This window comes from Protopterus annectens, chromosome 11.part0, assembly GCF_019279795.1.
Source record: "Protopterus annectens isolate FY-2018-M chromosome 11.part0, PAN1.0, whole genome shotgun sequence".
NCBI lineage: Eukaryota > Metazoa > Chordata > Ceratodontiformes > Protopteridae > Protopterus > Protopterus annectens.
The window spans coordinates 408,904,623-408,918,749 of NC_056745.1; the positions used below are offsets into that span (position 1 = coordinate 408,904,623).

A 14,127-nucleotide genomic window follows, 5' to 3' on the forward strand; every position below is an offset into this window, starting at 1 on the left:
ACACACCCCTTAGAGTTCATCCAGTAGTCAGGGATTTAGGGACACACAGAGATTGTAATCTAGCCATTGACCATCACATGTCTGTAGTACTGAGGAAATCAGTCTGTGTTGTGTAACTTAACAGTATGGCATCTAAGTCCAAGTAAGTCATTGTTCCTGGTATTCAACAGTCTTAAGACCTATCACTGAATACAATGCCCACTTTGGTATGTACATAAACAAGCATATCCAACTACTGGAATGTCCACAGAGCTTCCTCATCAAAAGAATACAGGTTCTAAGTAAAATGTTCTATGCATACCACCTTCAATGCACTATCCCTGTGTTCAGTCTCCTACAGGCTTTTGAGGTAAGATCTATGCCTCTCATAAAGGGTAGTGTCAGACCACACTCTTGACTGAACACCTGCATATCCTCAAAACAACCAGTACCAGAATTATACATTCTAAAGACTTAAACCTTGCCTGTGATATAAACAGGCCCTTCTGGAAAGAGACAAGTATGTACCCCAGAGACTACACTGTCTATGGAATAGGGTCCCCCTCCCTGTGAAGCATATTTCCTCCCTGACCCATAAAGTGCAACTTGGACACCTGGATGGGGAAGAGGAAATGCATCGCTGGTTTGGCAACTATGCCTCTAATGGACAACAGCAACCTGAAATTGGTTCTTCTCCTGGGTACCTTGGATTTATTTGTTTTATCTTCCAAACTCCTGCTTATAGTCAGCAAGGATATCAGAACTGGTCAGAGATTAGGGATGCATGGCCAGGCTTACCAAAAGCCCTTGTAGTTGTTACCTTAGTTAACACCTATTAACCCAAATGCTGTTTATCACACTGCATGTATAACAATCTCATTAAAGTTGCAAGAAATTGTAATGCTCACATGGTCATCCATTACTACCATTGTTATCATGACAATCCCATTATTTCAATATTAAATCAAACTGGTAGCTAATGGTACCACATATACTGAGCCTGTGGACCTGTTGGCTGACAGGTTCTGTGAAAAATTCTCTACACTGCCCCAGCAACATGCCTAACACCTGTCCCCAGCCGAGTATCTCTAAAGAGCCGGTCCTAAATGCCTTCTCTTAGGCCAAAAACACAGCACTGAAGGGACCTGATAACATCTCGGGCTGCATTCTACATGGTCTCCAACATCATTAAACAACATTGTGTACTCTTTTCATTCATAGTCTAAGCACTGCCTTTGTACCAGCTGAATGGAAAATCAGCCACTGTGCTTCCACTGACCCCAGGATCTATAGATCTATTAGCCTGAGATTTTAAATATTGCTCTTACAAACTTAGAAGGTTGATAGAGTAAGTTTTCATTAGCATGAATTTTCTGAAGGATGTGGAGTCTTAAACTCAAATGTTTGTCATTATTTAATTACTTTAATCCACAGGTATTTGCCAGCAAAGTACAGATTTTAGGAGGACACACCAAAAATATGAGGCATAAATCTGGACATTCTGCAAAAACCTGTACAGTTGAGAGGTATGGGACTAGCCTTGCCCGCAAGGCCATGGAACGAATTATCATGGACCTTATAAACAAAGACATAGATAATCTTTAAACACTTGACCACTTTGGATTTGTCAAAGGGAGATCATGCCTGTTAAAATTGGGGCAGTTCATCGAGACAGTCACCAAGGCCCTGAATGAGGGGAAATCCATGCATACACCCTACCTAGACTTAGCCAAGGCTTCTGACACTATCCCGCACTCTGGCATCATTGACAAATTCCCCACAGATAGTTATAAACCCTTTATATCAGTATATGGGTCACTAACTGACCAACTGATAGAACCCATATAGCCAAAGTAGAGTAATCCACTTCCAGCAGCAGACCTATAACCAAGTGGTGTTCCAAAGGGATCAGTCCTGGGACCACTACTATTTGGAATGAATCTATTTCTCCAAAGTAAAATCTAAAATTGAAGGTCCGTGGCTGACCATGTTTGATGACTGCAAACTGGGAGGAGTCATAGAATCTCCAAATGATGTCAGCATCATGCAAGAGGGTCTTACAGAAAGAAGTGATTAGTGCCAAACTCATGGCCTTATACACAATGCAAAAGAGGCATTATCATCCCTTTCGGGAAGTGTGATGTTCCCTCAAAGTACAACAGTGACAACACCCTCAGCTGAAACAAGCAAATAAGACTACTTGTGAACTACTCCAATGCAAACTACCAGTCCATATTAACTTGCTCAATTAAAGATACCCATAAGACATTGCTTAGTTAGATCAGTAACGTAAATGGAAAGACCCGGATTTTGGCCAAAGTGCTAGTTAATGATACCACATTTACTGAGTCTGTGAACACAGCAAACCTGTTGGCTGACAGGTGCTGTAAAAACTTCACTCCCCTGTCTCCACGACATATAACCCATGACATCCCTGCCACCTGTCCTCTACCTTGTATCTGTAAACAGCAGGTTGTAAACTGCCTCTTTAAGACCAAATACACAGCATATGTGGGACCTGACAACAACCCAGGTTGCATCCCACATGGGCTCAAGAGTTATCAACACCACTGGATACTCTATTGATAGGGTAAGCTTCAGCTTCATCTCAGCTGAATGGGAAATGGCCACTGTTAACCCCTTGCACAAAAGTGGTGCTTACAGTGACCCCATAAATGGTAGAATGATTAGCCTTGTCTGCAAGGCCATGGAGTGAATGATCATGGACCTTATCAACAAATATATAGGTAATGTTAAAATACTTGACCATACTTCGCTTGGAGTTGTCAAAGGGAGGTCTTGTCCGTTAGACCTGGTAGACTTCTTTGAGGCAATCACCAAGGGCCTGGATGAGTGGAAATCTGTGCATACAGCCTACCTAACATTAGCCGAGGGTTTTGACAGTATCCTCCACTCACAGCATCCTTGACAAACTCACCCTGCTAGGTATCGACCCTTATATTGTTATATGGGTCGCTACATGGCTCTCTGCCAGAACACATATAGCCAAAATAGGATAAAACCACCTCCAACAGCAGACCAGTAACTAGTGGTTTTCCACAGGGATCAGTCCTGGAACCTGTTCTGTTGGGAATCTATTTCTCTGAAGTACAAGCTAAAACTGAAGGTCTGTGGATGACAAAGTCTGCTGATGACTGCAAACTGGTAGCAGTCAATCGATGTCAACGTCCTACAAGAGAGTCTTACCCACAAAGAAATGATTGGTGCCAAAGTCATGCCCTAAAACACAATGCAAAAAGAAGTATCATCCCTTTCTGTAAGTCCAAAGTTCCTGCTAACTACCACATTAATAACACCCTCAGTATGCACTCATTGATGAGAGACCTGGGCACACAGGTTGAATGCAACCTTGCCTTTGATCACCATGTCTCCACATTGAAATTCTGTACTGGTCATTTCATAAGGAAGGGCATTACATTCAGAAAGAATGAAGTTATAATCTCTCTGCACCCCTTCCTCATCAGGCCAATAATTGAATACAATGCCCCTTTTGGTATGTACCTTTCCAAGGACCTTCAGCAACTGAAGAGACCACAAAGGTTCCTCACAAGGAAAATTCTAGGTTTTCAGCATCTATCCTATGCAGATAATCTGAAATCACTGTCACTTTAATCTGTTTTATACAGAGTAGTCAGAGGCGGTCTATGCATTGCATGTAAGCAGAGTTTTACTCTGCATTATTGGAAATGCTGCATATCCACAACTCCAGTGGTGCACAGGTGACTTGCTCTAAGGATCTTAGCCTGGTATGTGACATTAATAAAACCTGCTAGAGGGATTTGTCTCACAGAGGTTACCACACCTCTGGAACACACTGCCATTTAATTTCAGAGTACATGTTTGGACTTCTTCAAATGCTATCTGGATGGCTGGATGGCTGAGCATAAATTCACCCAGGGGGGTTCCACCAGTGTCCCTCTTGGACAGAGAAAGTAGCTGTTGATCATGGAAATAAGGGTAAGAATTTGTCTAGGCTTGTAAGGGGAGTAGGGCCATTGTCAGAGTAACTTCCTATGACCCAATGATCCTATGATCCTTTATCTCACCTAGTAATTCACCAGTGGTTATCACCTTCCTTCCTCAAGATAATCAGACAAATTGAGAACGAGCTAAACAGAGTTTTGCAGTATAGTGTAATTATCTTGTACAGTTTTTTGTATAGTATATTAAATTGATGTAGTCACATCTAACTTGTCTGTCTGGAAAAATGTATTACTCGTGAAAACTTTGTGCATTATTACAAGCTGCATATGATGCACTGTTTATGTATAACATTTTATATATTTTGTTTGCTACTACAGCATATGTTTAAAAACTAGGTAACTTTGGCTTAGTTTCTGGTGTCATTCTATGGGGAATACAGTACCTGTCAGTCTGGGATGACCTGATCGACAGACCTTGATGCTCTGCCTGAGATGGTCTTCATCTGTCTCCCCTAGGATTTCAGCTTCAGGCTAAGGCTCCTGCCCACCCCATAGTGCCTTATTTAGGCAGTGTCTCAAGGACAAAATTGTTGAGGTAAAAACTGCATGTAAAACCTAGCTATAGGTCATGCTGCTGAACGCTAGGAGTACTGACATCAAACTGCACTCACCGGAAGCAGTCCTCACCTTGGAAGACTTAACCATTTGTGCAGTCACAGAGACCTAGTTCAAGGCATTGGAGAGCACCCTAACCATACCAGACTACACATACTTCCACACTTTCAGACCAGAAACTGAAGGTATGAAAAATAAGCATTGTATTGATTTTCATTAAAAATAAATACCTCGACACACTAGTCAACAGCATGATACCCTGGAGATACTTCAGGTGCAATTAACTGTTCATAGGAGACCTACTCAAGTCATTGCCATCTACAGGACCTCCTCCATGAAAATGGACATCCACTCTGCGTAGCTGGGTCTATTTGAGTCTGTTAAATACATCCGAGCACCCTGGTTTTGTGCAACTATAACTACCCATCCATTGACTGGGTAAATTACTCGTGGTCTAACTCACTTGCCCAAAGATTTCTGAGTACTGCACCCCCCCCCCCCCGACAGGTCTGGCATCTATGCAGAGTTCTACACCAGTGCTTTTTACCAGCACCTGTATAACTCTATTGACTCAGCTGTACCTCATAGCACAAGAATAAGCTCCTCAAGGAACAGCAAACCTGCCTGGTGGACAACTGCTATTAACAGGCTTCACAGTAAGAGGAAGAAATTGCTGTCGGAGTAAGAGGTAATAAGCCCTAAACTGGAAACACTCCCTCCTCAGCTGAAACAAGCAAATAAGACTTCTTGTGAACTACTCCAATGCAACTACAAATCCAAATTAGCTTCCTCAATGAAAGACAACCATAAGGCATTCTTTAGTTACATCCGTAACCTAAAAGGAAAGACTCAGATTTGTGCTGAAATGGCATACTTAATAGTCCTGTGGGCAAAGCTAAACTGATGACAGTCTCTGTGAAAACCTAATTTCCCTGTCCCCACCACACGTACCCCATGGCATCCCTGCCACATATCCTCTACCTTATATCTCTAAAGAGCAGGTTATAAACTGTCTTTCAGGCCAAAAACTCAGCATCCATGGGACCTGATAACAACCCAGATTGCATCCTACATGGGCTCAAACAAAGATTAGCAACACCAGTGGGTACTCTTTTTAGTCTAAACTCCGGCTTCATCCCAGCTGAATGGAAAACCGCCACCGTTATCCCTTTGTAGAAAGGTGGTACTTCCAGTGACCCTTGGAACTGTAGACTTATTAGACTGACTAGCCTTATCTGCAAGGCTATGGAGTGAATCATGAGGGACCTTATCAACAAAGATATAGGTAATGTCCAAACACTTGACCCTATCCTGTTTGGATTTGTCAAAAGGAGATCATGCCAGCAGTTAAACCTGCTTGACTTCTTTGAGACACCTAGGCCCTGGAAGAGGAGAAATCTGTGGATACACCCTACCTAGACTTAGCCAAGGGTTCTGACACTATCCCTTACTCAGGAATTATCGACAAGTTCACCCAGGTAGTTATCAGCCCTTATATTGACAGATGGGTTGCTAACTGGTTCAGTGAAAGAACTCCTAGCCAAAGTATGGTAATCCACCTCCAACAGCAGACCTGTAACCAGGGGTGTTCACAGGGATCAGTGCTGGGACCTCTGCTGTTTGGAATCTATTTCTCAAAAGTACAAGCTAAGAATGAAGGTCTGTAGCTGACAGTTTGATGATGAATGCAAACTGGGAGGCGTCAAAGAATCTCCAAACATTCAGTGTCATGCAAGAGAGTCTTAGAGAAACAAAGGAATGGTGCCAAAGTCATGGCCTTTAACATAATGCCAAAAGTAGTACTATCATCTGTTTCAGTAAGTGCGATGTGCCTTCTAAGTACAACATCAATAACAACACTTTCAGTACGCACTCAGTGGTAAGACATCTGGGCACAAAGGGTGACAGCAGCCATACCTTTGATCATTATGTCTCCAGAGTGGTAAAAAGGGCATTCTATATTGCTTATCTCATAAGTAAGGGCATTGCATCCAGATGGATTGATGTTATAATGTCTCTGCTCTCTTCCCTCATCAGGCCAATACTTGAGTACAATTCCCCTTTTGGTATGTACTTTTCCCAGCACCTGCAGCAGCTGGAGAAACCACAAAGCTTTCTATACAGACTACTCAGAGGCAATCTATGCTTTGCTTATAAGGCAAGTGTTTGACCCTGCTTAATTGGAAATGCTACAAGTACGCAAATCAAATGGTACATGGGTAGCCCACTCTAAAGGCCTTAACCTGGTATATGATAAAGATAAAACCTGCAAGAGGGACTGATTTGTCTCCCAGAGGTTACCACACCATTGGAATAGACTCCCACTTCCTGTCAAACAGAGCACCTCATTAGCCCTCTTCAAATGCAGTCTTGTCAATTGCATGAGTAACCATAAATTCACCCAGGGGTATTCTCCCTGTGTCTCTTTGACAAGGGCAATGGGTGCTGATCATGGAAATAAGGATAGAACTTCGTTAGGCTTGTATGTGGCCTAGGGCCGTTAGGCTAGTAACTTCTTATGCTTCTATGATCCTATAAGTTGAGAGGTATGTCCATAATAAAAATAAACTAGCTATACAAGCATATGTGTAAAATGTATGAGAAATTAATGCAGGAAAACATTTCCAGCACGACAGAGACAAACACGCACGGGCAGTCCATAAACGGTGAAAATTTATAAATATTGATTATACAAAAATAGAACATTGATGGAATAAGCTTAGCACTTCCACAAATTTTCTGAAGAGTCTGACAAACATGCACGCAGACACATGAACACAAAGCTATAAATAATGAGGGTGGGGGAGGCCATAAACAGTGAACATGTACAAATATTGATTTTACAAAAATAGAACATTGATGGAATAACAGATTTAGCATTTGAATGAATTTTCTGAAGACTTGCAAGTCTGAAATGCAAATATCTGTAATTACTTACTGACTTCAGTCTTTGTATTTTCAATTATGCAGTTGGACAATGAACCAGAGATAAACCAAAGAGTTTTGCCCCTTGTCCCCCACCCCAAATAAAAAATACAACATCACTACGGCAAAAAGGGAAAATACAAAGCAGTTGTATTTTATATCCTTGGAGATCTTTTATTGCGTTACCTTTATTTTTTTTCTTTGGGGGGGGGGGGGTCTGCAGAACTCCATGGTTTACCACTTATAACTCCCCAGCCAGACCTAAAAAACAGAGCAAGAAAATAAGGGTAGTGGATCAGTGTTATGCCTCTGTCAGCAATCGATGCAAAAATAGAATGCACCAAAAAAAATCAGGTGCCTAGACTGTAATATAATTAGTCAAGCTGTAGCTGCAATGGTTCCATATTCAGGAACACTGAAACAAATCCTGAACCTCCAGTCTTACCTCTCTACCTCTTGGAGGATGAAATCCAGACAAAGGAACAAATAATGAAACTTGACTGAATTAAAGTTTTTGCATTAGCATGAATTTTCAAAAGGATATTAGTTCTGTGTAAACAAATGACTGCCGTTATTTTTCTCACTTGCGTCCACAGTGATTTGCCAGCAATCAGACAGAAAACTACATATTTAACTGAAATGGAACTAACATAGGAGTCAAAAATCAGGAAATTAAGCAGAAATCTGAACCGATTGCTATGACTACAACAATAAGCTCTGATCAGAATGTTTTGCCCCAACTGCTCTGCAGTGTTTTACATCAGCGTAAACAGAAAGAAATTGAACAAGCATAAGGCTGCCAATCCAAAATATAGATATGTACTGCTGCAGTTGCCTTCTTTTGGGGGGGTTGGCATAATGGTTAAGTTGTTTACCTTACAAACATAAGGTGCAGGGTTTGATTCTCACATGGGGTAATTGGCTAGGCTGAAAATGGTCCACAAGGGCAGTTAGCCTAGTACTAATCTATGAACCTATGTAATGTAGTTTTAGAATTAGTAACTGCTGTTAGCTTACATTACTCTTTGACCAACATGAAAAAAATACTTGTAAAATCGAAGCGCTGTACTTGGAAAGTTCTCATTTTCTCTGATTACATGCCTGGTGAAGGAATGCCTGTAGTCCGTGTACATGCATAGAAAGTGCAGAATCAAACTTTAGCCATGTTAGCATGCACTCCATGAGCAAGAAGCATGTTGGTTAATAGCTAGTATTAAAGTTTCTTCGCTATAGCCCTGTTCGGTTTTAAAGTGCTTCTAAGGAGAAACGAGCAGCAGCTTAAGAGTTTAGGAAGGCTGTCTGTACTTCATGCATGGTCCTGCATACCACAAGTTTTTATATTGCAGGAAATGAATACTGTAAAATAATGAGAGTTACCAGTAATGAAATAAGTGCCATGGTATGCCCTGCAGGAACTAATAAAAAGTACACAGTAAATTATAAAAAAAATCTACATGTATAAATAGTAAGACTGACAAAAACAGTTTTGTATTAAAGGCACACTGCTGTATGATAAATGGTGGTTCCCTCAATATGTGCTTTCCTGTTTCCTGGTGCAGTTTCAAGAAGAAATGAAGTGTTTACAACCTAATAAGTGAGCGCACAGTGATTTATCATGGCTGCACTGGTAACTGTCCATAGAAAGGGTTACAGTAGGAGAATTTTATGAAGTGAACTAAAGTAATATATTTTAACTAATTATAAAAGGCTGTCTACACCCTGCAGAAAAGTTAATAAATCCTGGTATACTTATAGCTTTGAGAGTAGATTAGGTTCATAGGTTGGTACTAGACTATCGGCCCTAGGGCCTGTACAAGCCTAGCCATAACAATTCGCTGGCTATTTCTTCCCGATGTATTTACTTCCCTGGACCCCTGTCTAGCTGACGTGATCCCGGGGTGAATTTCCTGTCTCCCATCCAATCGTCAAGGTTCCTTTTGAAGAGGGCCAAAGAGGCACTTTGCTTGACATGCATGGGCAGTCTATTCCAGAGTCTGGGGAGTCTCTGGTTCAGGAACCTATCCCTCCAGCATGTTTTGTTCATTGTGATGGCAAGGTTTAGATCCCTGGAGTGTGTGTCTGAGGGATTGGGATTTCTTTAAGTGTAGCATGTCCCAACAGCTCTGGGTTTGACATGGCCTTGTATGTTAAGCAGAGATTGCCTCTGAGTAGACTATATGCGACAGAGTATAGCTGGAGTTTTTTTAGTCGGTCAGCATAGGGCATCTGCTTTAGGCCTGTGATTCTTTTAGTGAGGTATTTCTGCGGCCTTTCCTGTTGTTGCAGATGTCTTGAGGTACATACCAAACATGGCATTGTATTCTATAATGGGTCTAATGAGGGATGAGTACAGTGGGACAATGACCTCCTTTTTTCTGGATGAGAAGCCCTTAGTGATGAGGTTTGCAACATAGGATTTCCTGACTGTTGTGGCAATGTGGTTATCGAAGGTGAGACCACTGTCCACCTGTGTCCCTAAGTCTCTTATCACACTTTCGTTGATTAGTGTACTGCCACCTATGTGATAATTCACGGGTACATGTTTTTCCCCAAAGGGGATAAATATACATTTCTTGGCACTGAGCTTGAGCCCATGGCTCTGGCACCAAGCATCTGTTTCTGTTAAGGACCTTTTGTAGAATATCCGCATCATTTGGGGATTCAATAATGGCTCCCAGTTTGCAGTCATCTGTGAACATTGTTAGCCAGAGTCCCTTATTGTTGGCCTGTACTTCAGGGAAGTAGATGCCAAATGAGCAGTCCCAAGACTGAACCCTGAGGTACTCCACTTGTCACTTGTCTGGAGCTGGATTTAGAGTCGGCTACTTTTACAGTGTTTGTTCTGTCAGTAAGCCAGTTGGCAACCCATCGAGTGACGTAGGGATTAATGCCCATCTTAGCAAGTTCATCTATGATTCCAGAGTAGGGGATGGTGTCAAAGGCCTTGGCGAGGTCCAGATAGGATGTGTGCACCACCTTACCCTTGTCCACGGCTCTGGAGACTGATTCGAAGAAGTCAGTCAGGTTCAGGAGATGAGATCGGCCCTTCACGAACCCAAACTGCGTGGGGGTCCAGTTTTTGAAGGTTACCAATGTCTTTGTTTATAAGTTCCATGATGATCTGTTCCATGGCCTTGCAGGTCAGGCTCGTCAGACTGATGCGGCAGTAGTTCCTGGGATCCAAGGTGGATCTCCTCCTTGTGGAGTGGGATAACTGTAGCTGTGCGCCACTCAGTGAGCACGAAGCCTGAGGTAAGGCTATGATTAAACATGACACTTAAGTGAGGTGCCAGCTCATTTTGTAGTTCATGTTGTACACACCCTGGGATGTAGTCTGGTCCCATGGATGCTGTATTCTTAGCTTTGGAGAGTGCGTTTTTTACCTGTGTGACCATTATTACCAGAATTTGGCAATCTTTCGGTCTTGAGATGGGCTCTTTAGAGGGTGAGAGGGGGGTGAAATTTGCACTGAATCGATCTGCCAGATATTGGCACTATCCTTGGGATCAGTATATTTAATGTCATTCTGTTGTAGCTCAGAGCAGATCTAAGCATTGCCATTTAGATTAGATTCCTGACATAGCTATAGAATGCCTTGTGGTTGTCTTTGGAATCTTTGGCAATTTTATTTTTGTAACTAGCTTTGGAGGATTTTATGAGGGATCTCCGCTTCTTACTGAGGCTGGTAAGGGAGTTTTTTTTTTTTTTTGCATCCTGGGATGTTCCTCTTTTCTGCAACAGTTTCTTCCTTTTGTTGTAAAGTTTGTTTATGGCAAGGGACCACCAGATTGGCTCCCTTGTTTTGGAGGAGAGTGTCTTGGTTCTATTGGGGATGGCATGATTCATGCACGAGTGGATGTGCTCATACAGTGCCTTGGTGTAGGATTCAGCAGTCGAACTTTTGGTTCCCGTCTGCATGGGTGTTATGACGTTTGTCACTTCTTACTTGAGTAGCATGAAGTTGGCTTTGGAGAAGTTTTTACAGGGGTTTTGTTACTGGGGGTGGGGGAGGGATGTGGATGTCAAGGGTGATTAGCTTATGGTCAGACCTGACCAATGAGGGGGTGAGCATAGGTGTGGACCATCAATTTCCCATGTTGGTAATGACCAGGTCTAGGATATTGGTGGGACTAAGGCGTAGTTGATCCAGGGCATTGGAATTTATGAAATCCAAGAACCGTTGGGCAAAGGTGTTGGTACACGAGTAGTTTTCCCAGTTAATGGCAGGGTAGTTGAAATCACCCTGTATTAGGGTGTTTGGTTGTAGCTTAATATTTTCCAGTATGTTTAGAAAGGTGTAGTGAGAATCTTTGGGCATGGTGGGGGATCTGTAGCAAGCTACAATTTGGATTTCAGTCTTACCTGGTGTTAGTTGCACCTGGCGAATTTCATACGCATTGTGTTGGGCAACGAGCCTGGTGTTGTGAATATCCTTGGTGAATATGGACATTCCTCCACCTTTAGTGTTTCGGTCCTGGTTTGGTGGCCGAAAGTGTGGTAAGAGTTGTAACCTGGTATTGCAGGGGTGCTCTCTGGAGCCTTGAACCAGGTCTCTGTTACTGCACAGATATCGATTTTCTCCATTTTTAGGAGTGCCTCGAGAGAGTGCATTTTGTGGTTTAGACTTCTAGCATTGAGTAGCATTACCTTCAGATTTTGCATGCTTGTACCTGTTACGGTGGTGGTGGTTTTGTCCTTTGAACTTGCCTAAAAAAAGGCACTATAGGGATAGAGATCTTACTGTAATCAGTGAATCGGGTAGTAGCAGATAAAACCCCAAAAAAATAAAAATGGTGCAAAAAAATAAGTAAGCGTCTACATTAATATTTAACAAAAGGAACACTGAAGCAAACCAGTACAAAATAGGAAGCACTGTTTGAAGCAGGGAACGCCAACTATGAGTCTCTTTTCTAGACAGAACAAAACACGACTGGAATAGCGATTTGCACACCTTTTAAAGTAACTTAATGCCGTGGGTGAAATTGCTAGGACGTCAGCACTTATGTCAAAAATAGGGAGCGGATTAGTTCAGTGATTGATCTTAGGACCGAGGCGGAAATGTGATTTCAGGAAGGAGGTAGTGCCCCTTTAAGTCAGCCTATTCATGAAATGCTGACATTTCTGAAGGGTCATTGTGGATGTGTTGATGTTTTCTAAAGCTACTTGAAACATAAAAAAAATTTTACAGCTACTTGAAACAAAAAGGTATTTTACAGATGAATTTAGTTTCATACTTGTAGCTCATTGTGTGTGTGTACTTTAAGAAGCTATCCAAGGGCTTGCACTTGAGTATATAAATACTGAGCATGTGCAAGCCTGACTGCCATTTTGTAGTTAGCTGTTGAGATGTGAACATGTATGTATGTAAGCTCTGTCTGTTAACTAGTTGGTTCGTATTTAATGATGCTGCTATCCATCCTGATGTGTTTCTATGTATTAAAGCATCTTAACGAAAACCCCAACCTTTTTGTTATATGTGTTCGAGACAAACGAGCAGCAATACTGCTTTGAAAATTTTATATTTGAAAACCTTCAGCAAAATATAAAACATTCTGAATAAACTGATTGCATTTTTTAACACGTTTAGATATTTTTCATTAATACAGAGAATTGTCTAGAATTAGGATCATTACTCCTAGGTTCATAGCCAAGTTCTATGCAGTCATTCTGCAGGCCATTACAATCCTAGCTAATAATCCATACTTAAGTTATCTCCAGCCTAAGGGAAGGCAACACAAAATAGGCTTTGAAGATTTTGAAGCTGCCTTATCCAGGTATCTAGGCTTACTTTGAAGGTGTCAGGACTGCTACTCTGCCAGACATTGCATGGAAGTTTATTATTATATTATGATCCTATAACACCAACTTGTCAAATGTATCTGTTGATGAAGGTTTAGTTTCTTTAACTGGCTATTTGAGGAGCCATTTGTTCTTCAAAGGAATTGGAGTTCAAAGAATGTCAGATCTTTGATGACTTGAAAGGTTAGATGAGGCTACTAGGGAGTAGTCTGTAAGACAGTCACTACAGAGAGAAGGCTGATAACTAAGAGTTTCTTAGCCTTGTTAAGTTTATGATGCTGAATGCTTGATGATACATGCAACTGTATTGTATTGTTATCTCTACCCAATAAAAGGTTACCATTGTCTGGGTCATAGTTTTGTATCTTGGCATGATTCAGGGTGTGGTCATGCAGTTGCTTTAGACAGACCGTGGTCTAATTTACAAAGCAAAACGTTAAGAGAGATGTAAGATAGTTGCTTGATTTAATGGAAAGTGGCCATGAGGGAGACAAACATTTCTTCATTCACATGCATACAAGAAGCACAAGAAAGTTATTTGGTCGGGTTTATGCGTAATGCACATGGCTTCTTTTAGCAGTCATGCTTACAAGCTGAACTACCTGTAAAGTCTGCATTTTTTCAAAGTTCTACCAGCTGTAGTAATGACAGTGGCATTTCCCACAATAATCTGATCATATATGCATTTTTTTTTAAGTAAAAGTAATTATTTATTTGTTTATTTTTGCAAGTTGGTCATTTTAAACTTGGTAAATGTGTTTATAACTGAAGCTACATACTTGATCTGTTGTAGCATACAAATTAATTTTTGTTTTGTCAAAGATGGGGGATATGGACTTTGAATAACTGTATATATTTTTTTTCG

At 41.4% G+C, this 14,127-nt stretch overlaps 1 protein-coding gene across 1 annotated transcript in view; it reads left to right on the plus strand.

The window, feature by feature from the left end:
- The window catches only part of APAF1 (apoptotic peptidase activating factor 1), a 2,040,921-nt gene that overhangs the window by 273,529 nt on the left and 1,753,265 nt on the right, over positions 1-14,127 (plus strand). The gene's annotated exons all lie outside the window — the stretch shown is intronic.